Source organism: Pelophylax lessonae, assembly GCF_965119305.1.
Source record: "Pelophylax lessonae genome assembly, chromosome: 1".
In the NCBI taxonomy this organism is placed as follows: domain Eukaryota; kingdom Metazoa; phylum Chordata; class Amphibia; order Anura; family Ranidae; genus Pelophylax; species Pelophylax lessonae.
The window spans coordinates 119017361-119041947 of record NC_138768.1 but is presented as its reverse complement, the minus strand read 5'-3'; the positions used below and the strand labels follow the sequence as shown (position 1 = coordinate 119041947).

General features: G+C 42.7%; 1 protein-coding gene and 1 pseudogene across 2 annotated transcripts in view; one reads left to right on the top strand and one right to left on the bottom strand.

Moving 5' to 3' along the window:
- Positions 1-24587, bottom strand: part of SREK1IP1 (SREK1 interacting protein 1) — a 185088-nt gene that overhangs the window by 154664 nt on the left and 5837 nt on the right. The gene's annotated exons all lie outside the window — the stretch shown is intronic.
- Positions 13058-13440, top strand: LOC309544463 (large ribosomal subunit protein eL30-like; annotated as a pseudogene). Its single transcript has one exon. The product of its transcript is annotated as a large ribosomal subunit protein eL30-like (transcript).

Here is a 24587-nt window from a genome sequence, read left to right as displayed (position 1 = left end):
TGTATCAGGGAGGTCCACGGATCCGGAAACCCACAAAGACAACCCCCCCACCCCAGACACGGGGGAGGGCACCCATTCATGCGGAGGAAGCCTTGTCCGCAAGTCTGGCAGAACCTGCCCGTGGCTTGCCAGACCAGGTCCTCTGAACCCCCGGCGGAGGCTCTAAAGGGCTTAGATCCCTTGTCTTGAGATCCTGAGGGACGAAAAAGGCCTCTTGTGAGCCGAAAAGAAATGCCCGTCTGCGACGGGACTCCTTACCCTTGGAAGCCTGAGGAAGAATACTTTTTCGCCATGTAAGGCCTCTGATGATGTCATCCAAGGAAGTTTCAAACAGGCGATCCCCCTCAAATGGAAGATTGGATAAGGCCTTCTTAGAAGCCTGGTCAGCAGACCAGCATTTCAGCCAAATAATATGCCGAAGGAGCAACACTGAGACGGACAGTCTAGAAATCAAGGGAGCGGCATCCAAAGATGCGTCTCAGAAACTGTAGCCAAAGGACGAACTGATCCACCAGTTCCGCAAAGGTAGGGGGGAGCGGTTCCCCTTCCAGGTCCCGGTGTAGAAGTTTTGCCCACTCCGTTATAGCTTGCGACACCAGGGCAACAGTAAATACCAGCCTAAGTGCCAAACCAGCCACAGTAAACATTTGGCAGGTCAAGGACCTCCTTTCAGGCAGATCTGAGAAGGCCCGGGGACTCTTTAACCAGGATTACGGTGGCTTTACTCAACCTGGAAAACGGGGAGTCCACTACAGGAGGAACTGTCTGTTTTTTAAGAAGACAATCTTCATAGGTGTACCACATTGCAAAACGCTTAGGGATTGCAAAAGGTGCGTTTGGGGTACCCCCACTGTTTTGTGACAATATTGTTAAAGGCGGCGAAAAGGGGAACACCTTTGGAGGACCTGTGGGTGCCAAAAGGTAACCCGCGCCTCCGATGCTGCGTTAGTCGCATCCTCCATCTTTAAGGTTTCCCGCACCGATACAATCTGCACATCCACTAGCGACTTTTCATGCGTGGCTAGAGGAGCAGAGGAATCATCTTTATTATCTGAGCATGCAGGGTGCATGGACAAACACTCCGAAGGGTAACTCTAATCCGCAGCGGCCGAATCAGATTCAGGATCTGATGAGACAGACAAAGGAAGCCGGTGGGAGGTAGGGGACAGTTTTTGCCAGCCCGTTTGCCCAGGACCAAATCTACCTTGGACACCAAGGACTCCAGGACTGCCATCAGTGCAGTCAGTTGTTGGGACGCAGGGGGGGGGGCGACAGCATCCTAGAGGGGATCAGGTGGTGAAATATTCTCCAGGGACTCCATGAATGGAGAGGGGAAAGCCCACAAAAAAGTGTAGAACACTGCAAGGGACACCCCACCACGACAGCAGCACCACAAGGCCCAGCACAGAGCAGAGACGACGAGGACCCTGCCCGACTCACCACCCACAGAAACAGACACCTGCATCCACCAGGAGACTGCACTAAACGTGTGGCGATCAGGAAGTAAAATGATCCAGGAGTCAGCACCAGGGGATGAGGAGGGGCTCCCACCACCAACGAAATCGCCACCCACAGGGCTCCACTGTCATGGGGGTAGCTATTTCCAATGGCAAACAACAAGAAAATGGCCACCAGACTACACAAACATGGTAGCCATTAAGTAGAAACAAAGGCAACAACAAAATGGCGGCCCTGCGTGGCACCACAAGGCTTACAGAGACCCAGGAGGGAGACCAGGCCTCAAGGACCGATCCAGGCAGCACAAGGGGCCCTGGCAGGAGCCCCCACCAGGTACAACCCCCCCGCACAATCGTCAGTCTGCGTCGCCCCCCCCCCCCCCATCGCCAGTTAGCGCCCTGCCCCGACCCCAGGAAAGTGGCCAGAGCACCCAAATAGCCTTAGGATGAGGGACTTGGCAAGGGAGGGGGAACCCAGGGGTCCGACCATCCCAAGCAGGGGTCCAAGTCCACCCAAAAATCCTCCAGGGAGAGAGTGGGGGCAGTTACTCACCATACCAGGAACTAGGCGGGCACCGCTCCGGACAGAAGCCCTCTCCATTGAAACGGGTGGCTGTCGGCCAGGAGGAACGCTGCAACTCGAGCCAAGACCCGGCCGTATGCGACCGCGCGGGGCATTTAACTCGCAGGCCAGCCCCCCGTCCAGTGGGGCTATGTCGTGGCTGACCTAGCGTGGAGCTGAAGTCTGCACGGGCTCACTGGCCAGTCTGGGATGACCACTGGATCTAGATTATCCAGCCTGTCACCCAGTCTAGGAGTTGATTGTAGACGTCACAGGAAAAAATCCAGGAGAAAAGTTTTCCATCTAAATTTTTTTTACATGGACCAAAGATCCCAGCAAGGAAATTGGTCCTTACTCCTGACTAGGCATAAAAAAAAAAAAACTGAGTGGCTATAGCAGAGAGAGGGAGTATAACCCCTGGGACTGCCCATGGGTGTAGCCAGAATTATTTTCTGCCTAGTGTCCTACTCCTATAGGGGGCAGTATAACCAATGGTCATGAAAATCAGGAGCGGTGTTCGTCAATGAAGGAAAGAGAAAGGAAAGGAGTTTTTAATAACATTCAATAACAATATGACTTGTGTCACAATTGTATATGCTATATTTTTTATAAGCCATTTTCCACAGAAGTGGAGTTATAGGAACATCCTATTTCTAAATGAAAGGAAGCAGAAACAACTCCTCATTGTCAATTCTCAAAAGGTAGTCATTCAATTGAAATGCCAACAGGGTTACTCTTATTGCATAATAATAGGTAAATACAAATGCACTGAATGAAAAAGAATGACGATGATTAAAATAAATTTTTAATAGCTATCTAAACTCACGATTGATACAGCCTGCTTTAAGCCTAAGATTTATTTTCCAAAGATGTGTTGGCCTATTAAATATTTATTACTTCAAATACGGTTTTTCATTTTCATACTGAATATTTATGAATTAGGAGGTAATAAATCGAAGGTGACTAATAAGCATAGAAGAATATACCCATTGTTCCCTTGTGTACGTGTGTAATTGTAAAAATAAATGTGTTCATACGACACAATATGCTAAAGAAAATTAATTTTACATGTTGACTGATGTAGCAGGAATACAGTGTTCTGGGGGGCCAAAAAATATGAATATCCACTTCTAATACAGTCTGTTCTTTTTAAATAAACACTTTATTTTTCATAAATAAACCTACTAAATTGTGGCTTCTTGAGTTATCAGGGAGAAAATGCCATTGGTGTACAAAGGAAAATTGCATGGTCTCAGTACTTTCTTCACTTTACTTTTGTACCAGGTCTTGTAAATGCTCTAATATATGCTCACAATGGGGGTATTTACTAAAATCTGTTGCAGCTCTGCAGAGAAATCAATAAATCAATCAGCTTAAAAGGCCAGGTTCACACTGCTCTGACATGGAAGTAGGACGTCTTCCGATCAGACTTTGCCGCACGACTTCATGTCCGACTTAAAAAAACGGGATAAACATAAACTTGAACGTTTGCGCATAAAAACCTATTTTACATGCATTACACAATAGGAAATCTGTCGACCACCCCCTGGGACCATTGGGTGACTGGGCAGACCTTACGAGAAAGGAATGTCGGGCCCTAAGGTATGTGATTGATCTGTGGGAAGAGGGTCACACTGACTCGGGTGAGGTGTCAGATGAGATCTTTGTTAGTTCCATGCTGGAATTGGCTTTGGAAGCAGGTGGAGAATGGGAGGATACCCTGGGGACAGGAATTTAGATGGTCCATTTGAAGGATGTCCATCTGTATAAGATATTGTGTGTTTCCCCCCTTTGTTGATAGTACCAGATGTCTATAACTTTGTCACTGGAGAAATCAGGCATCTGAGGAGGAATTGTCTAATTTGAGATAGCCTCAATAATGCAGAGAGAACTGTCCTGTGTGAATTGAGACTAAACTCCAACTTGGTTATAAAAACTGGCAAAACATAGTTGTGATAGAGAGAAATATACAGGTATGTGCAAAAAAAAAAAAAAATCTTGAGTAACCCGGATTGGTATGTACCAATTCCATCTAGATGTATGGAGAGTGAACAAAAAGGGTACTCTTTGGTATTATCAGTGAGGCATTTGATGAGGGAACTATAGATAAAGAGAAAGTGGAGTTTTTGAGGATTGAGTTTCCAAGAATACCTGCATTCGATTCCCTCCCTAAAAAAGGTACATAAGTCTCTAGTGGACCCCACCTGGACGACCCATAGTTTCAGGTAATGGCTCCCTGACAGAGTTGATCAGCGAGTACATTGTTAGTGTCCTGCAACTGTTCGTGACAAACCAGTTCATTTAAGAGATACGGTACATTTATTGACTATGTTGTTGAAAGGACACTATGCAGCAGAGCTACTAGAAAAACAGAAACATAATTTCCTCATTAAAATGTTAAGGTTCCTATTTAGCCATATTAAATTCCAATTCAACTGTAAATTTTATTGTCAAGCACAAGGCACTGCCATGGGCACCAAGTGTGCCCCAGCTTATGCCGATTTAAATTTGACTGATTGGAAGACGTGGCTGTTCTCCAGAGGGGCGTCGTCAATGTGCCTGTCCAGGATTTTATCCTGGTACATCGATGACATCCTGATCTTCTGGACAGGAGGAGATCAGGGATCTGATGAACAAACTGATGGTGAACCCCTATAATTTAAAATTTACCAGCGAGTGGCATCATGAGAGAGTGACATTCCTGGATTTTATAGTTGAGCTCATGGATCAGACAATAAAAACTAAACTGTATAGGAAATCCACGGCCATTAACAGCTTGCTCCATGCAAGCAGTTTTCACCCACAGCCTTTGGTTTGAGGCATTCCGACAGGCCAATATTTAAGAGCACGGAGAAATTGCGCCAACCTAACCAATTTTGAATCGGAGGTGAAGTAATTGCAATATAGATTTGGAAACAGAGAATATAAAGATAGGGGACTTAATGCAGAGTATAAACAAGCTAAACAAAGTGACCAGAATGGACTACTTTTTAGACCCAAGAGGAAAGGAATTGGGGAAAACAAGGAGGTTCACCTGTGTCTGCAATATACAGAGTTAGCACAGAGTCAGAGAAGCTTGTGTGACTCACTGGCCTTTGTTAACCATGATTCGACAATAAAACACAGTTTTTCGAATCATTCAAAAATTTTATACAGAAAGGCAAATTCATTAAAGGATCTCTTGGTGCATAGTGATATACACTAGAAGCCTCCTATACGATATAAGAATGTTGGAATGTGTAGGTGTGGAATGTGTGAATATGATTCCTATATGGTAGAAGGTAATAGGATGGTCTTGCCCACTGGAAGGATCCTCAGGTGCAAACAACGAGTGATGTGTGATACCATCGGGGGTCCTTCTATATTGTAGATTCTTCTATATGGGGAAAGACTATCTGTACGGTCCATAGATGTCTACAGGACAATATTTCTGAAATTTCAACATATCATTTAAAAGCCCTATTGCATGTCATGCATGCCTACAACATGATAGGGACCCAAGATGCTTGAGGTTCTGGGTAGTAGAACTAGTCACCAACAGTAGAGGAGATGACTATGATCGCCGACTATTACAACACGAGGCCATGTGGATCTAGAAGCGACAAGACCATAAAAATTGTTTTTTTTCCCCCCATATACACAGTATGATTTTTTTTTTCCATAAACACAGCGTGAATTTCTTATATATAGTGGGAATTGTTTAAGTTAGTAAAAGGAAAAATATAAAATATAGAAAAATAATATAAAATATACATGTGTTAAGTGATGGAGGAAAAGGGATCAGCTTAGTAAAGTATAAAAAAAGGATTATAATTCTGGCTTTGGCTATGATGGAATAAATGATCCTCCACCTGTTTAGATGTGGTTTTTAAATCATAAAGATTGATGGTATGGCAGTTGCAGATCAAGGGATATGGACCAGTAAAGCTATTAAAGAGGCTGTAAAGGGAGAAAAAAAATTTTTCTCTTCTTTACATCCTGAAAGAGAAACACATAATGAGCTAGTATGCATCGCATACTAGCTCATTATGAAATACTTACCTTAGAACGAGCCCCCGCCGTGCCGTCCGCTTACCTGTATGACGGGCGACATGTATAGTCGCCCGTCTTCCGGGATCGCGGCATCCGGCCATCTGATTGGCCGGAGCCGCGGTGACGTCACTCCCGCGCACGCGCGCGGGAGCCGACGGTCACGGCACGGGGCTCTGAAGGAACGGCACGATCTGCCGTTCCTTCAGAGCGCATGCGCCAGTGACGTCACTGGCTGCATTAAAGGTAAATATCTCCTAAACGGTGCATGTTTAGGAGATATTTACAGTACCTATAGGTAAGCCTTAATATAGGCTTACCTATAGGTACAACTTCCTGAGGAGGGTTTACTTCCTCTTTAAGTTAATGACAAAGTGCTAAAGATAGCTTGACTATGTCTCCCCATCTGTGGTGATTCACATTACAGAAGGGATACTGGTGACATCTAGTGGGAAATAAAGGTATTGCTTTTTTCCTGGCAGATCCCTCTTGTCTGTTAGTCTGTCTTTATATACCACAGTTATGAAGCAAAAATAGGGGACACAAGTGACATCATGCGCATTATCAGGTGGTGCGTCATGAATTACTGCGCAGTAGGGAATTGTTTGGCCATTTTTAAAGTTATGTTTGTAGAGATTATAATATATATATATATATATATATATATATATATATATATATATATATATATATATATATATATATAGAATGTGATATTTGGGGTGATAGCTTCAAGGGATCACGTGCACAATCCGGGTAAACTTAAAAAATAAGTTTTTTTTTTTTTTCAAAACAAAAATAAGGCTTTCAGTAGCAAACAGTTCAGAAAACAGGTATAACTTAAAAGTTCGCTTAACTTCAGCATAAAAATGGAAATTATAAAACGATACCGGCTTTTGGCAGGGGTTTTTACCCCAGGTATGTAGTCCCAAGCAGCAGCTTGTCTCCAGCCACCATGCAGCACACAAACACACTTGTTTTAGCAGCTCAGTCTCCCAGGTGTATGTCCAGCTCCTACTCTCCACACCCACTGACACTACTTCCTGTCTTTTAAGAGCTGGTCTCTCTGGGAGAGGGCTTAACCCTTGCCTTCCTGAGATCCCATACTTCCCTTAAAGAGGTTGTAAACCCATTTTTTTTTCTTTTTCACCCTGAAAGAGAAACACATAATGAGCTAGTATGCATCGCATACTAGCTCATTATGAAATGCCTACCTTAGACCGAGAACCCGCCGTGCCGCCCGCTTACCTCTATGACGGGCGACATGTTCAGTCGCCCGTCTTCCGGGATCGCGGCATCCGGCCATCTGATTGGCCGGAGCCGCGGTGACGTCACTCCCGCGCACGTGCGCGGAAGCCGACGGTCACGGCACAGGGCTCTGAAGGAACGGCACAAGTGGCCGTTCCTTCAGAGCGCATGCGCCAGTGACATCACTGGCTGCATGTAAGGTAAATATCTCCTAAACGGTACATGTTTAGGAGATATTTACAGTACCTATAGGTAAGCCTTATCATAGGCTTACCTATAGGTACAACTTGCAGAGGAGGGTTTACTTCCTCTTTAAAAAGGGACCACAGCCCAAATATTGGTGCAATGTAACACCCATCCAGGACCCAACCTCTATGACCTCCATAATACACACACACGCCATATCATCTGTATTAGCCTCTGAAGGAGCTGGGAGTCCCAGGGAACCGGTGCAGGCTTCTTCCCCGCTACCTGCTTCCACGCCTCACGGCCATACCCAGCAACGATGACTTCATGCATACCTGATTATAGGTATCGTTTGCCTCATTAAGGACTTGCCTATATGAGTTTTTGCTGGCACAGGAAGAGCTTCAAACTTGGATATAGTCTGCAATGTATTTGTCTGATTGAATAAAACATTTAGGACACCTTTTACATCTTTTTCACTATGCATATGTTATATACATGTGAGCATGCTGCTCTGCTGGAACTTATTAAGATCAGATGTGACCTTAATACCATTGATATTGCGATTGAACACTATCTTTGAGCTTGCTAAGTGGATACCCCTGTGAGGGAGGGAGTGTATGTCAGTGCAAGACATTTTTTAATTCATACACACTAACCTCCTCTGGACCAGGAGCACCATATATGTGCGATTGGGGCTTTACATCACATATATCTGTGTAAGGGAGGCCACATGGAACATACTAATATGGGGATATCCCCACATCCAAAAGTTGGACAACCCAGTTCACTTCCTCTTGACCACAAGAGAGCGCTCCCCTCAAGGGAGTAGCCCACATTCACAGCGCACAGTGGCTAAAAAACAGCAGATCTTAGTTCCACAGCTGATCGATGTTCCTCTTTCCGTTACTTTTCTTGCCCCATCGTTTTTACATGTGGAGATAGTAAAAGCAAGACCCCATAGTGCAGTACTGTCTAATCGTTTTCTTATAAATAGATCCGAAATGCACTTACATCAATAAGGGCGTGTGAACAGCATAAAAACAAGGAAGTCCTTGTTTTTATTATATATTTATATTATAGCATCTCAAAAGTGAGTACACCCCCTCACGTTTTTGTAAATATTTTATTATATCTTTTCATGTGACAACACTGAAGAAATGACACTTTGCTACAATGTAAAGTAGTGAGCGTACAGCTTGTATACGTGTAAATTTGCTGTCCCCTCAAAATAACACAGCCATTAATTTTTAAACCGCTGCCAACAAAAATGGGATTTTTGAACTACCGTAAAATCCATTTCTCTGATGTTCATTGACGGGCAAAGCTCTTCATCTTCTTGACTATGTGGGTTATGCTGCCCCCTACAGGAGTAGGACACTAGGCAGGAAAGAACTTGACTATGCCTATGGGCAGTCCCAGGGGGTATACTCCCACTCTCTGCTATAGGTACTCTGTTTTATTACAAGCAGTGTCAGAAGAAAAAATGCAAAATCCATACAGAGGTGGGTGCTGTGTCCGTCAATGAACATTACAGAAATGGATTTTACGGTAAGCCAAAAAATCCCATTTTCGCTTTCCTTTATTGACGGACACAGCACTTAATCTTCTTGAATACGAGGAACGTCCCAAAGCAGTGTCAAAATATGAGGGGTGGGAACAGCAAGAAAAAAAATGCTTCCCAAGACTAAACATAGCCAACCAGGTAACAAGGAGCTCGACCATAAAACAACTGGAGCTCACCTGAAAAAAAAAATAAAAAAAAAATACCCTCAAAAGAGGGCCAAGTCCTTTAAACAGCAGAATGCAAAACCTTGCAGCCGAATAAAGCATCCGCAGATGCCAACACATCCACCTTAAAAAACGTTGTGAACGTGTGCACAGGCGACCAGGTAGCCACCTTGCAAACCTGCATCACTGACCCCTGATGACGGAAGGCTCAGGAAGCACAAAGCGCCCGAGTAGAATGTGCCCTAACAGGGAAAGATGGAACCTGAACCTTAATGGAATAAGCCTGAACCACAGTCTGTCTGATCCATCTGGAAATGGTTGCAGCAGAAGCAGCCAACCCTTTTTGAGGTAAATCCATGGAGGACAAATAGTGAATCTGACTGCCTAAAAGACTCTGTATCTGCCAGGTACACCCTAATTGCCCGAACCAAATGCAGGGAATGCAAGGCAATTTCTTTAGGCTGCTGAGGCCTGGGACACAGGGAAGGCAACACAATGTCTTCATTCAAATGAAAATTAGATACGACCTCTGGAAGGAACGACGAACACGGATGAAGAACCACCTTATCCCTGTGAACCACCAGGTAAGGTGAACGAAAAGCCAGCGCTGCCAGCTTCGACACCCTGTGCGCAGAAGAGCCACCAAAAAGGCCACCTTCTGAGACAACGTAAGTAGGGGAACCTCCCAAACGTAAGTAGGGGAACCTCCCAAATATTTTCAAGAGATCCCACAGAAGCAATAGAGACCGCACTGGAGGAGTCAAGTGTCGACCTCCCTGGATAAAAAAGGTACACACCAAAGAATGTGTGACCAGTGGACATTGAAAGAAAACCGCCAGGGCCGAAAACCTGGCCCTTGATGGTACTCAAGGCCAGGTGCTGCTCAACCCCGTTGGAGGAAAGTCAAGATGCCACCCACCGAAAAAGGAGCGAGGGTGAACCCTAAGAGACTCACACCATGCAATGTAAGTCTTCCAAGTGCAATGGTAAATCTTCCTAGGAGGTAGATTTTCTAGCCTTTAAAAGCATAGGAATCACCGATTCAGACAACACTCTATCCTTCAGCACCTGGCTTTCAACAGCCAAGCCATTAAAGCCAGCGACTATAAAGCAGGATGGAAGATTGGCCCTTGGGACAGCAAATCTTCCCTGAGAGGAAGTCTCCAAGGAGCATCGGTGACCAGCCATACCAGATCGGTGTACTAAGACCGGTGAGGCCAGTCTGGAGCCACTAGAATGACCGCATGACCGCAATACCTACTGCCTCGATCTTGCGCAGGAGTCTAGGCAGAAGTTTAAGAGGAGGATAGGTGTAGATCAGATGATACTGACTCCAAGGAGCCACTAAGGTGTCTGTGGTGTCGGCTAGAAGATCCTGAGACAGTGCCACAAACCTCTGTACATTCCCGTTGAGATGGAAGGCCAGCAGATCCACCTCAGGAGTACCCCACCGGAGACCAAAGTGATAAAACCCCTCTGGATGAAGTGACCATTCCCTCTGGTCCAACACCTGTTAACTGTGGTAATCTGCTTGCCAATTTTCCACTCCTGGAATGTGCACAGCAGAGAGGGCTGGAACGAAACGTTCTGCCCACCTCAGAAAACCAGCTACTTTCCAAGCCGCCAGGGCACTTCTTGTGCCCCCTTGGTGATTGATATAAGCCACGCCTGTGGCATCGTCCGATTGAATGCGTACCGGACACCCCTGAAGACGAATAGTCCAATGATCCAGACAAAGTCTGGTCGCTCTCAGTTTCAGTACATTGATCAGTAGCCTGGACTCTTCCTGAGTCCAGACCCCCTGAGCACAATCTGTGCCAAGGTCGCCCCCCCCCCCACCCGGACAGGCTGGCATCTATGGTGATGACCATTCAGTACAGGGGAAGAAAAAAAGATTTTCCCAGATGAAGAGCCACCAAACCAGGGTCCTTCTTGTACTCTGGCTCAAAAATATCAGATTGTCTAGAGACTGAGGATTCTTGTTCAATTTTACCAGGATGTCTTTTTAAAGAGGTCTCGTGTGGAACTGTGCAAACGGAACCGCCTCGAAGGTAGACATCATCAGGCCCAGCATTCGCATGGAAGTCTGAAGAGATGACCATCTTCTGGACAGCAGAAGCTGAATAGCCTTCTGCAATTTCTGGAGTTTTTCCAGAGGAAGAAACACCCTGGCTGAGTCCAGAGTCAGACCCAGATAGCCCAAACTGGTGGACGGAACCAGAGCAGACGTCTGAAGATTCAGAATGCAACCAAACTCCCTCAAGAGTTCGCAGAATAATCTCCAAGTTGTTCAACAGAGCAGTCAGACTCTGCTCGCAACAGCAGATTGTTCAGGTACCCCTGTAGCCAGAGTGAATAACTTTGTGGACCCACTTGTCCTGTATCAGGGAGGTCCACAGATCCGGAAACCAACAAAGACGTCCTCCCCTACCTCAGACACGTGTGAGGGCGCCCCTTCATGCAGAGGAAGCCTTGTCGGCAGGTCTGGCAGAACACGCTCGTGGCTTGCCAGGCCAGGTATTTCTAGAAACCCTGGCGGAGACCCTAAAGGGCTTGGAATCCTTGTCTTGAGACCCTGAGAGACAAAAAGGCCCCATGAGCTGAAAAGAAAGGCCCCTGTCTGAAACAGGGCTCCTTTCCCTTGGAAGCCTGTGGAAGAAAAGTACTCTTTCCCCCCTGTGAGGCCTTTGATATAATCCAAGGAAGCTCCAAACAGGCAATCCCCCACAAATGCAAAATTGGATAAGGCCTTCTTAGAAGCCTGGTCAGCAGACCAGCATTTCAGCCAGATAATATGCCACAGAGAACATATGGTGGGTCAAGGCCTTCAACCTCCTATCAGCCGGATCTATAAAGACGGGGGACTCTTCGACCAGAATTACGGTGTGCTTATTCAACCTGGAAACTGGGGAGTACACTACAGGAGGAACCGTCCATTTTTTAAGGAGGGAATCCTCATAAGGGGACCGCATTGCAAAACGCTTAGGAATTGCAAAAGTGAGTTTTAGGCACCCCCCCACTGTTTTGTGACAATATTGTCAAAGAAAGTGAGAAAGAAGAAAACCTTAACCGCCTTGGAGGACCTGTGGGTGCAAAAGGTGACCTGTGCTTCCGATGCTGCATTAGTCGCATCCTCCATCTTTAAGGTTTCCTGTACTGATACAATCAGCACATCCACTAGCGCCTTTTCATGCGCAGCTAGAGGAATCATCCTCACTATCTGAGCAAGCAGGGTGCATGGACACAGACCCAGAAGGATCTGATGAGACAGATGAAGCAGGTGAAGGCGGGGGATGCTTTTTGCTAGCCCGTTTTCTCAGAACCAAATATACCTTGGACACCAAGGACTCCAGGGCCGCCGTCAGTGCAGTCAGTTGTTGGGACCCGGAGGGCCCGGCAGCCTCAGAGGGGAATCAGGTGGTGACATATGCTCCAAGGACTCCATGAATTGAGAGGGGAACCCACACAAAAAAAAAAAAAGTACATCACACTACAAGAGACACCACACTGTGCTGGTGGCACCACAAGGCCAAGCACAGGGCACTACCGCTGCTACAGCAGAGAAAGAGGGAGAGAACCCCACAAAAACTCCCCACCACCAATCAGGCACTTACAGCACCGAACTAACTGCACACTTTTCGGCGATCAGGAAGAGAAAAATCCAGGGATCAGCACTAGAGGCTGAGGAGGGGCTTCCACCGCTGAATCACTGCCCATCAGGCTTCAAAAACAAGGCCACTGCTATTTTCAATAGGAAACCACAAGAAAATGGCCGCCCAGGCTACAAAAACATGGCCCCGATCTGTAGCATAAAAAGTTACAAGAAAACGGCAGTCCCGCAAACATGGTGGCCGCCAAGAAGACGAAAATGTCCCTGGAGTCTATTAACTCAAGGCTTCAACTTGTAATGAAAAGTGGCAAATATGTCCTGAATTAGACTTTGAAAAGAATCCCCGAGGGCAAGGCCAAGCTAGTTATTCTCGCTAACAACTGCCCAGCTCTGAGGAAATCAGAGATTGAATACTATGCAATGTTGGCAAAAACTGGAGTCCACCACTACAGCGGCAACAATATTGAACTGGGTACAGCCTGGGGTAAATACTACAGAGTGTGCACACTGGCTATTATTGATCCAGGTGATTCTGATATCATTAAAAGCATGCCAGAACAGCAGCTCAGTGAGAAGTACATTTCTGCATCAAATTGTTAATAAATGACTGTTTCCCCCTCCCCCCCAAAAAAAAAAAAAAATTATATATATATATAATTGTACGATAGATCTCAAGATCAATTCCTAGTAAACGCTGTGGTAGGCGTGAGCTTGGATAGATTCCCTGTTAGATTTGCTAAAAAGGAAAAAACAGAATTCCAAAAACTTTGCAAGCATTTAGAGCTCCAAAAGAATATGTAAGTTTTCCAATCTGTTCGTTGCATCTCAAACCTACGGGGGCAAAAGGAAGGATATTTTTGATCATTTCTAAAGGAGTCAGGTACCAGTTATTTATTCTTTTAAGAGAATTGTCTCAGTGTTCGATTCACAAAGAAGATTTACTGATTATTGAAAAAAAATTTCTTCCATCTTGCCCAAGAGATTTGAGTTAGATCTTTTTCCCCATTTAATCATATGGGAATTTTTGGTATCATATGACTAGGATACTAATAGATGGTAGAAGAAAGAAATACCTTTCCTTTTTTCTTCATTATTCTTAGTAAAAGAGAAGAAGTGCCAGATTGGTTAAAGGAGATTTCTACGTGGTTACTGGGATCAAAATCTTTTAATCGGGTGTATTTGTTAATCTTACTTAAGACTGTTTTATATTGTGGGGATAGGTTTTGAAATAAATGATGGTCCTGTTTAAACCATTTGCCCGCCAATAGGCCGATTTTACAATAGTTATTTACTTCTATTGGACTTGAAACTTTAGTAATATTAGTCAAATGTTTAGTTTTCAATAAGATGTATTTCCACACTGTTATTGTAGATCGGATACTTAAGAGATTGAGTATAATAGTTTTATGAAGAGTAATACTAACAATTATTAAGACAGAGATTGTAACCTTTGGTAGCCTCTCTTTCAAAGCTTAACCATAGTTTGTCTTCTGGGGAGGAGAACCAGAATTTCCTGCACGTCATGACGTCACATCCGGTGGTTGGAACGCAGGAAGCGGAAGCAGCGTCCACCACCAGGAAGGAGTATTGGCGTTCTTATTACTTTGGTTTTGTAAGTCTTTGTCATTTATGAGAATAAAAATTGCTTTACGGTACTTCACTATAGAGATATCTTCTTTTATGCTTCTGGGGTGAATCGATTGGGAGACCATCTTGATAATCCTCAGCCACATAGATATTTCAACTGCAATTGAAGTGTGCAATAACATCCACCATCTCTAAAGGTTTTTAAAAGGCGTTTCCCCCTCCTATATCTGGTGAGTGGGGAACTGAGAGGGGAGCACTGAGTGGAAGGATCTGAGCACAGAGCACTTTTTAAGAAGTCACTGAAGAATATAAGAAGCACTTTTCTTGCACTGAGCACTTTTTTTCTATAAAAGACTGCTGATTATAGACTATATTTAATTTACATAATTGTGCTGGAGATTTATTTGAATTTTATTTGTGCAATGCTATATGGTTTAGAAGTATCAATGTTTACATATCATTTATGCACTTTTATTATTATCACATGGCACACTAAAAATATTTTTAATTTTAAGAGCAGTGCAGACACATGTTTTATATAAAATTGGGAATGCTACCTTAGGTTTTTTTATCATTCCAAATTACTTTTGAAAGTTTTGTATTCAGTAGCGTAAAAAAACTAGCAGGAATTGGATGGAATAGGTAAACATTAAAAAAAATAAAGTACATCATTTTTGGTAATGTTTGCATTTTAAAATGACGCTATTTTACCAACCCAAGATAGTTGGGTTTTTTGTACGTTTTGGAAGTCAAGTCTTTGTTGACTTGGTCTAAAAAGAGTGGGGAAATTGGCCTCATAAATCTTAAGTTATCAAGGGTCCATCCCAGTTACTGTATATGCATAATTCATGTGTAATTTACCGACGAGATCTGGAAGGAGGTTCATAGAGAGAACAAAGCTTTTATTTTGGTTAATTTTGTAGTACGATACTTCTCCAAATGTATCTAAAAGTCCCTGGACAGCTTGTAAGGAAGAATTAGGATTGATTAATGTGATAATTATATCATTGGCAAATAATCCCAATTTGTGTTCATAATGACCTATTGTTATACCTTTGATATTGGGGGATGTTCGAATGTATTCTGCTAGTAGTTCTATCGTTAAAAAGATTAAAATCGGGGAAAGTGGGCGACCTTGTCTGGTACCGTTTGTTAAGGTGAAACTTATAGCTATAATACCGGATGTAAAAACTGTTGCCGTTGGTTGCGTGCAGTGCCATTATAGCCGAAGGAATAAAGCCTAACTTTGTTAAAATGCATTGAGAATATATTGCCAATACACTATCGAACACTTTCTCTGCGTCTAGTGCCAGGAGTAAGGAGGGTGTTTAATCGGTATGTATTTGGTTGATTAAATTCAGCACCCATCTGGTGCTGTCAGAAGCTTGCCTCCCCTTTACAAACCATACCTCCGGACCAATCAGAGAAGAAGATATATTTACTAATTTGTTGGCCAATATTTTTGCATACATTTTTAGGTCAGAGTTTAGTAAAGATATTTGCCTAGTTTTGGTTTAGTGACTTTTATGACTTTAGTAATTCTTTGGGGAAAAATTTAGAATTTGCTACTTGGTTAAACATATTCCTTAAGTGAGGAGCTAGTATCTCAGCAAAGGCTTTATAATGATAGCCCATCATTTCCTGGGGATTAATTTTTCTGTAATTCTATTCTTTAATAACTTTTACAATCTTGTCTAATGATATTGGATTATTTAGTTGTTCTAAAGGGGATAGGGTACATTTTTGGCAATTTCACTTTTTCTAGAAATTATGCTATATTATTAGTGGGAGGGTTGTGGGGTGTTACTATCATCTTTTAGATTGTATTGTGATTCATAATATTCAGAGAAGGCATCCACAATTTCTTGGGAATTAATTACTACCTTCCCAGTAGCACGATGGGCCAGTTTTTGGATTTTATTTTTGTTTTGACGTTGGCATAATTGAGAGGCCAACCTTACCAGCTTTGTTACCCTGGGAGTATTACTTCAAGTTCAACCTCTTAAGGTCATTGTCGTGATCTGCTATAAGTGCAGACCCTTAAATTTATTAAAGTTAAAGAACTAGGTTAGTATCATAAGGTTTCTCTTTATGTATTACTTCTAATTTAGATATATCTTTTAGCATATTATTAATAGCGTTCAATTTTATTTTTTTTCCCCCAGCGGCCATTTGTATAAGAAGCCCTATAGTATTTATTATTATTATACAGGATTTATATAGCACCGACAGTTTGCGCAGCCCTTTACAATATGAGGGAATACAATTCAATACAGGAGGATTTAGAGGGCCCTGCTCGTTAGAGCTTAGTATATGCTTTGTGAGTACACTAGAGCATAGAACCGATTACAGAATTATCGTTTAAGGCATATAAATTTAAGACTATTTCCCATCACAGACAGACAATTCTCCTGGGAAAGAATAAAGGTGTGGTTTCTCCAAAGAGTGCTAGTGCATGGGTGGCCTCTATTGATTTCCAGTGTGATTGGAGCATAGTCTGACCAAAGTAATGTTGTGGATGCGGGCATCCATGATCTTTGGCAGGAGAAGTCTGTCTGTGGTGAAAAAAATTATTCTGGAATATGTTCAATGCACTTGAGAGAAAGAGTATAGTCTCTTTCTGTAGTGTGTAAACACCACCATGGATCATACAGGTTTTCTGTAGAGAAGATAGAGCGTAAACCAGTTCTGGTTTTAGTACTCCTTTTGGAGGCGTCCATATTGGGATCCATCAGGTCATTGAAGTCACTGCAAATATTGAGTCCACCTTATTGTAATTTCTGTGCTTTTTTGGATAAACTAATGAGGGTTTTTTTTGGGGGCATAAAAATTGACAATTGTGTATATTGAGCTGTCTATAGAGGCTACCAAGATTATATATCTTCCTTGTGTGACAGTTTTAGGATCCATTAATTGGAAGGAAACAGTGTCCTTGTGATTACTCAATTTTTCCTTTTAGTTATTGGATATGAATGTGTGGGAATTTATGATGGTTGGATTTGGGCGATTTGTCCATTGCAAAATGGGATTCTTGGATGATGTCACTGCCAAAAACGTCATAATAATATCCATCCATAGAGCTCTTCTTTTATATGGGCTATTGAGGAATTTAACGTTCAATGAAATGAGCTTAGGATTCATTGTAAATGTAGAAAGGAGTGCTTGGAAAAAAGATTAGAGGTGCATAAAAAGGCACAATTACAAGGATGAAGCAGAAGTTCAGTGTAGTTATTTTCATCATCCAGTAGGTGGAGACATTGTTCCATGTGTGCAGTATAAGAAAGAAAAAGGTAAACAATTTAAAAGCGGTGTTCGGGCTGAAAATACTTTAAAAAAAAAAAAAAAAAAAAATACCCCTTTAATACTAATACATCGCCATGTACATTACCACTATTCTCTGATTTTACATCTAGTTCAGTATTCGATTATAATTTCTTACTTTTAAAAATGCTTGCAGAGCGAGGCCATCTACAGTGTGGGCCGTGCAAGCTGGCTACCCAGAATGCACCTGGCAATCTGGCGATGATAGCATGTGAGGATCAGCCGGGGATGCCCATTGCCTCCTGGGATTGATGACACACATCTCCCAGGACGCAATCCAAAGCCGGAAGTGACGTACGGTGCCGTGGCCGCAGAAGGAGGAAGAAAAACCAACAATGTGCTAAAATAAGGTAACGGAACAGGAAAAAAAAAAAAAAAAAAAAAAAAAACATAGCCCAATTCATTTTAACAAGACATAGCAGTGCTGAAATCAGTAAAGTTCAAAATTTGGGTGGAACTCCACTTTAACTGAACCATAAGATGAGAAAAAAAAAAAAAAGGAGTTGTAGTGCAACTCCAGTGAACAGTAACTTGTACTATTTATTGGGGGTTAATGTTAAAGAAAAACACAAAGACTTAAGATCCTGGATTCCCTGAGGTTCAGCATCCATGTATACTTAGTAGTAAATGAGCTTGAGACTCCATAGTGCTAAAATAACAGGAGTGACAACAGAGAACACTTTCCTTAAGTTTGGTATCAAGTTCACCTTTGGGTTCTTTGCCAATCGTGAGGGATTTTTCCAGGTATGGTTTTATCCATTAAGTTGTTGTCATTGTTGGGAAGAAGGCCCGATGATCGTAGGATTTTCAGCCCTTGTTCCAAGTTGGTGATAGAATAAGAGGTTCCTTCATAATCTGAGTATTTTTGTGGGGAACCCCCACTTGTAGATTATACTGTGGTTTTGTAGGACCTTAGTAATCGAGTCAAGATTTTTGCGGGCAAGAACAGTCGTTTGAGAAAGATCTGAGTATAGAATGATTTCTGTGTAGGGATCCGGAAGATGAGAGTGGCTTAACAGGACAGGTTCCACTCAGTACAGGCCTCACCATGGTTGACCAAACAAGTTGAGTGAACATGCTCAGCTTCGTATCCAGTGGTCGTCTTTGGGAAATAGACGTATGAGTTCTGCCAGCATTGCTGCAGAGGTTGAAGGAGTGTGTGTGTGTGTGTGTGGGGGGGGGGGGTCAGCCTGTCAGTGCTCAGACCATACGCCGCATCAAATTGGTCTGCATGGCTGTCATCTCAGAAGGAAGCCTCTTCTAAAGATGATGCACAAGAAAGCCCACAAACAGTTTGCTGAAAACAAGCAGACTAAGGGCATGGATTACTGGAACCATGTCCTGTGGTCTGATGAGACCAAGATAAACTTATTTGGTTCAGATGGTGTCAAGTGTGTGTGGCGGAAATCAGGTGAGAAGTACAATGACAAGTGTGTCTTACCTACAGTCAAGCATGGTGGTGGGAGTGTCATGGTCTGGGGCTGCATGAGTACTGCCAGCACTGGGGAGCTACAGTTCATTGAGGGAACCATGAATGCCTACATGTACTGTGACATACTGAAACACAGCATGATCCCCTCCCTTCAGAAACTGGGTCGCAAGGCAGTATTCCAAGATAATGACCCCAAACACACTTCCAAGACAAACACTGCCTTGTTAAAGAAGCTGGGAGTAAAGGTGATGGACTGGCCAAGCACGTCTCCAGACCTAAACCCTATTGAGCATCTGTGGGGCATCCTAAAATGGAGGGTGGAGGAGCGCAAGGTCTCTAACATCAACCAGCTCCGTGATGTCGTCATTGAGGAGTGGAAGAGGACTCCAGTGGCAACCTGTGAAGCTCTGGGGAACTCCATGACCAAGATGGTGAAGGCAAGGCTGGAAAATAATGGTGACCACATAAAATATTGCCATTTTGGGCCCAATTTGAACATTTCACTTAGGGGTGTACTCACTTTTGTTGCCAGCGGTTTAGATATTAACGGCTGCGTTGAGTTATTTGAGGGGACAACAAATTTACACTGTTATACAAGTTGTACACTCACTACCTTACATTGTAGCAAAAGTGTAATTTCTCCATTGTTGTCACATAAAAAGATATAATAAAATATTTACAAAAATGTCAGGGGTGTGCTCACTTTTGTGAGATACTGTATATTTTTAAATATAACGTTTGAGGCTTCTAAGTAATTTTCTAGCATAAAAAATTGTGATTTTAACTTGCAAGCAACAAGTGTCAGAAAAAGGCTTAGTCTAAGTGGTTAAACTGCCCTCATTTACAGACAGAAGTTCATTCCTTTGATCTATAAAGAACAAAAGGATACTTTGTTTATAATTATGTCCCAGTAACGTTGATTAATTTTTTGGAGGCTCTTCTTTTTTTTTTTTTCTTGTGGGAGAACGGTTTTGCTCTGTATGAATCAAGGAAATGCCATTTTAAGAACGGGGGAGGGGTTATTAATTGAGATCGCAATTTTATAATTGTGCAGCTCTAGTGTAAAGGTAGGCATCCAAATACTTTTGACAATATAGTGTGTATGTATAGATACAGTTAGGTCCATTGATATTTGGACACAGGCACAATTTTCATACTTTTGGCTCTGTATGCCCCCAGAATAAAATAAAAACAAAACAATCAAAATGAATTTGAAGTGCAAACGTTCAGCTTTAAATTTAAGGGGTTGAACATAAATATCAAGTACAAATTTTAGGCACTGTGCATTTTATACACACAGTCCTCCCATTTTCAGGGGCTCAAATGTAATTGGACAAATGAATATAATCCTAAATAAAATGTTAATTTTTTATATTTTGTTGAGAATCTTTTACTGGCAATGACTGCCTGAAGTCTGGAACCCATGGATATTACCAAAGACTGGGTTTCCTCCTTTCTGATGCTTTGCAGGGCTAACTGCAGCGGTCTTCAGTTGTTCTTTGTTTGTGGGTCTTTCTGCCTTTAATTTTGCCTTCAGCAAGTGAAATGCATGCTCAATTGGGTTGAGTTTAGGTGATTGACTCCACCATTGCATGTTTTTCCTTCAAAAGCTCCTGGGTTGCTTTTGCAGAGTGTTTTGGATCATTGTCCATCTGTACTTTGAAGTGCTTTTCAACTTTTCTGCATTTGGCTGAATCTGGGCTAACAGTATATCTCTAAACACCTCAGAATTCATCCGGCTGCTTCTTTCTTGTCACAAACAATAAACACCAATCACCCAGTGCAACTGGAAGCTTTGCATGCCCATGCGATCACACTGCCTCCACCATGTTTTACAGATGACATTGTGTGCTTAGGATCATGAGCTGTTCCAAGCCTTCAACACTTTTTCTTCTCATCATTCTGGTACAGATTAATCTTAGTTTTATCTGTCCAAATAATTATTTTCCAGAACTGGTCTGTCTTTTTTTTTTTGGCAAAGTCTAATCTTGCTTTTCGATTCTTCAGGCTTATGAATGGTTTGCAGCTTGTGATGAACCCTCTGTATTTGCTCTTGTGAAGTCTTCTCTTGATTGTAGACATTGACAATGATACACCCACCTCCTGGAGTGTCCTTCACTTGTCTGGATGTTGTGAATGGGTTTTTCTTTACCATAGAGGGGATCCTGCAATCATTCATCACTGTTGTCTTCCCTGGACATCTAGGCCTTTTTATGTTGCTGAGCTCACCAGTGCGGTCTTCTTTCCTCAGAATGTACCAAACTGTTGATTTGGCTACTCCTAATGTTGCTGCTATCTCTCTGATGGATTTTTTTTTTTTGTCTTTGAAGCTTTACAATGACTTGTTTCACTTGCATGGACAGCTCCTTTGAATGCATGATGTAGCTTCACAGCGAGAGATTCCAAATGCAAATACCACACTAAAGCCTCGTACACACGATCAGATTATCGGACTAATTTTCGTCCATTTTTTATTTCATGCGAGTCTCATATGGAAAGTGAAGAGGTTACCCAACATACGAAAATTCTCATACGACAGAAGTCAACTTCAGAAGTGATATAATGTGTTGAATTGTTTTGTATGTATTCTTTCGTTTCGCTTTTACGATTTTTTTTTTTGGACGAAAAATGTACTAATGAAACGTAAATCAGACGTTGTGTTCACGTATGATAAAAATTGTATAGCCTGCACATTCAATTTTTGTCATCCAATAATTCTCAATCGGCTGTTAAAAGCACTATACTAACGATCCGAAAATCGGAAGATCATTTGTAGGACAAAATTTTACTTTCAATTATCTTTTTGTGTGTACAGGCCTTTAGAATCAACTCCAGACCTTTTACCTGGTTTATTCATGAAGAAATAACGAAGGAATAGCCCACACCTGGCCACGAAACAGCTTTTGATTCAATAGTCTAATTACTTTTGGTTCCTTGAAAAAAGGGAGATGGCTATTAAGAGCTGTAATTCCTAAACCCTTCCTCCGATTTGGATGTACATACCCATACACAGGATTTATGATCGGGTCCGCCTGTCAGTTTTTCAGGCAGACCTGATCGGATGCTCCATGTACCTCTATGGAGTAGGAGATGTCAGCGGAGACATCTCTGCTGACACACGTTGCCATCTGGTCCGGTCAATGAAATCCAGACGGATGGAAACCCTATTTTCAATCCGTCTGGAGGCCCAGATAGGATCGGATGAAAACAAACCGCCTGTCCCCCATAGAGGAGAGCGGGGATCGTTCTGGCTGAGCAATATGGAGTTCACCGGGCGCACCGCTCGTGTGAAAGGACCCTTGCAGAGAGAGTGTGCACTTTCAGCCCATATCTATTATACAACTATAGCTTGAATATGTTTTAGTAAATAAATGACAAACACTAAAATTGTGCCTGTGTCCAAATATATACAGTGCCTTGCAAAAGTATTAAACCCCCCCCCCCCCGGCATTTTTCGTGTTTTGTTGCCTCACAACCTGGAATTAACATGGATTGTTTGAGGATTTGCATCATTTAATTTACAGAACATGCCCAAAACTTTGAAGGTGGTTTTTTTTTTTTTATTGTGAAGCAAACAAATAGGACAAAATAACAAAAAAAGTCAATGTGCATAACTATTCACCCCCCTAAAGTTAATACTTTGTAGAGCCACCTTTTGCGGCAATCATAGCTCCTTCCAATCCAAGTTGCTTTGGATAAGTCTCTATGAGCTTGCCACATCTTACCACTGGGATTTTTGCTCATTCCTCCTTGCAAAACTGCTCCAGCTACTTCAAGTTGGATGGTTTGCGCTTTTGAACAGCAATCTTTAAGTCTGACCACAGATTTTCTATTGGATTGAGGTCTGGGATTTGACTAGGCCATTCCAACACATTTACATATTTCCCATTAAACCAAGTGTTGCTTTAGCAGTGTGTTTGGGGTCATTGTCCTGCTGGAAGGTGAATCTCTGTCCTAGCCTCAAATCATGCACAGAGTGGTACAGGTTTTGCTCAAGAAAATCCCTGAATTTAGCACCATCCATCTTTCCTTCAACTCGGACCAGTTTCCCAGTCCCAGCTGCTGAAAAACTTCCCACAGCATGATGCTGCCACCACGTTTCATTATGGGGATGGTGTTCTTTGGGTGATGTGATCTGTTGGGCTTGCGCCAGACATAGCGTTTTCTTTGATTGCCGAAAAGTTAAATTTTAGTCTCATCAGACCAGAGTACCTTCCGCCATACGTTTTGGGAGTCTCCTACATGCCTTTTCGTAAACTCAAAAATGTTCCATTTTGTTTTTTGCTGAAAGTAATGACTTTCTTCTGGCCACTCTGCCATAAAGCCTAACTCTATGGAGCATACGGCTTATTGTCATTCTATGTACAGATACTTGAGTCTCTGCTGTGGAACTCTGCAGCTCCTCCAGGGTTACCTTAGGTCTCTGTGCTGCCTCTCTGATTATTGCCCTCTTTGCCCAGTCCGTGAGTTTTGGTGGGCGGCCATCTCTTGGCAGGTTTGATGTTGTGCCATGTTCTTTCCATTTTGACATTATTTCATTAATTATGTGACTTCTGAAGGTAATTGGTTGCACCAGAGCTTTTTATGGGCTTCATAACAAAGGGGGTGAATACATACGCACATGCCAATATTCTGTTCTCTATTTCTAAAAAATAGTTTTATTTATATATTTTTCTCATTTCACTATTGTGTTCTGATCCATCATATAAAATTCAGACTAACAAAACATTGAACTTAAGGCTGTAATGTAACAAAATAGGTAAAAAGTCAAGGGGGTGAATACTTTTGCAAGGCACTGTATGGACCTAAATGTATATATAAACACACAGATACTGCTTTTTGTTTGCACTTTTGTTTAAATTTTAATAATTGTCAACCTGATATGTGGGGATTCATTTTTAATATTTGATGCACATCTGCCTATTTTGAGAGGTAATACACTAAGTCTCGCCTAAAAGAGAATAGGGGGCCAGGTAAAAAAAAAAAAATTCAAGTTAGACTTAAGGGTAACTTGTTTTCCAAGCACCTTGAGAGATGGCTCCTCCCTCCCACCAACAGGAAACACCCATTCCACCAAGCTTTAAAAGGAGGCTTCTCCCCACAGTTCCTCAGTTGTAGAAGGGCATCTCTGGCCCATGCTGGAACACAATCAAAATATGGTTAATAACAGCAAAAAATACAACAGGGCGGGCTGCTGCTGTCCTGAAAGACTCTTGGAAAACAAGTTACCGGTAAGTCTAACTTGAATTTTCCCTAAACGTCTTTCAGGACAGCACCTTGAGAGGATTAACGAGACTTACTAATAAGGGAGGGACCACAGCCTGAAGGACCTGTCTGCCAAAAGCCTGGTCCCCTGCTGACAGAAGGTCCAACCTATAATGGTGTACAAACGTTAGATAGCTTGACCACGTAGCCGCCTTACAA